Genomic DNA, 2,138 nt, shown 5'->3' with positions numbered 1-2,138 from the left:
AGGACCAGGACGACTAGAGGACCAGGACGACTAGAGGACCCGGACCACTACAGGACCAGGACCACTACAGGACCAGGACGACTAGAGGACCAGACGACTAGAGGACCAGGACCACTACAGGACCAGGACCACTACAGGACCAGGACGACTAGAGGACCAGACGACTAGAGGACCAGGACCACTACAGGACCAGACGACTAGAGGACCAGGACCAGATTCAACAGGTAAGACACCAGAGGAACCAATCAGGGTGCAGCGGGGGAGGGGAAACCCTGCAATCAGGAAGTGTATCAGGAGGACAGGTGAGGACGCCGTTTCTTCTTCTGTGTTTACAGCTAACATGCTAACTTCTATAAGCTAACTTCTATAAGCTAACTTCTATAAGCTTACTTCTATAAGCTAACTTCTATAAGCTAACTTCTATAAGCTAACTTCTATAAGCTAACTTCTATAAGCTAACTCCTACGTCTCCCAGGAAACATCTGAGTCTGTCCCGCTGTTAATGACCCTCATTAACCAATCAGCTCGCAGCAAAATAAGACTCAAGCAAAACAGATTCAGAACGGAAAATCAGCCATCAACCCCGAAGGGCATCAGCCATCAACCCCGAAGGGCATCAGCCATCAACCCCAAAGGGCATCAGCCATCAACCCCGAAGGGCGTCAGCCATCAACCCCGAAGGGCGTCAGCCATCAACCCCAAAGGGCATCAGCCATCAACCCCAAAGGGCGTCAGCCATCAACCCCGAAGGCAATCAGCAACTGAGGTGAAAGGCGTGTCCTCAGAGCAGCTCGTCTCATTTCAAAATAAAAGCATCAGTGGAAGTCCCCCCCCCCTCCCAAAAAACCCCCCACATCTGATGAACACATGAACGACCCGGTTCAGGTTCAGGTCCAGGACCACGACCAGGACCAGGAACAGGTCCAGATCCAGGTCTCAGTCCAGGTCCAGGACCCAGACCAGGTCCCAATCCAGATCCAGGTCCAAGTCCAGGTCCTCAGGTCTGTTCACACAGGATGACATCATGAATCTTGATCTTTACTGTGATGCAATTAAAGGAACAGAACGACTGCAGCCCAGGAGCAGACAGGAAGTAACCAAAGGGCCCGTTATAATGACACACACACACACACACACACACACACACACACACACACACACACACACACACACACACACACACACACACACACACACACACACACATTCAGATTTCCATCCCTGAAAACAAACTCAGGATTATTTTTAATATCTCCAGCTTGTCCTCCAATCACATTCTGATTTCAAGATTTAGTGGGCGGGACTTTGATTTATGAAAACAGAGGATGCAGCATCACCATAGCAACTACTTGTCACCATGGTTACACCACATTCAGCACCACAGAAACAAAAACCTGTCTTAGTGAGTCTGATTGTAGCCAATCAGGATTCTTCTTTCTCAGAGCAGGAAGTGACATCAGAGTAAACAAAACCAGTAAACAATTAAACAAAACTGTCATGCAGAATGTCGCTAAACAGAAGCTTCAATCATCTCCACAGCTAACAGCTAAGCCTGGAACCAGCTAACTAGTTAACAGCTACGCTTGTGACCCGCTAACTAGCTAACATCTAAGCCTGGAACCAGCTAACTAGCTAACAGCTACGCTTGTGACCCGCTAACTACTGGTACCGGTAGTTAGAGGTTCTGTTCACGCCTAAGATTAGAATGAAATGACTAGACAAACTACAAGTCCCAGCATGCATCTGTACAACTGACTCCAGTTTATGCTCCAGCATCACTGATATGCAGTCATTTGTCGCCATCTAGTGTAGAGGAGTTGTTTACACGCTCCACTGATAAAGATGAGTTAAACACAACCTTTAGGATTAGTAAATCCAGTTTAACCCAGTTTAATCCAGTTTAATCTAGTTTAACTCAGTTTAATCCAGTTTAATCTAGTTTAACTCAGCTTAATCCAGTTTAATCGACTTGATAAACTTTCCTAAACATGGATTATTTCTCTTGTTTTTTATTTTAAACCTCTGGGGTGGAGATGGAGACCATCCATCTGGGTTGGGGCGTGGTCGCAGCCGACCAATCAGGAGAGTCCGGGGGGTCGTGACCCCGATCTGTGGCGCCAGAAGAAACCAGGGCGGAG

This window comes from Antennarius striatus, chromosome 21 (genome assembly GCF_040054535.1).
Source record: "Antennarius striatus isolate MH-2024 chromosome 21, ASM4005453v1, whole genome shotgun sequence".
NCBI classification, from domain to species: domain Eukaryota; kingdom Metazoa; phylum Chordata; class Actinopteri; order Lophiiformes; family Antennariidae; genus Antennarius; species Antennarius striatus.
Note: the sequence above shows the minus strand (reverse complement) of the source record.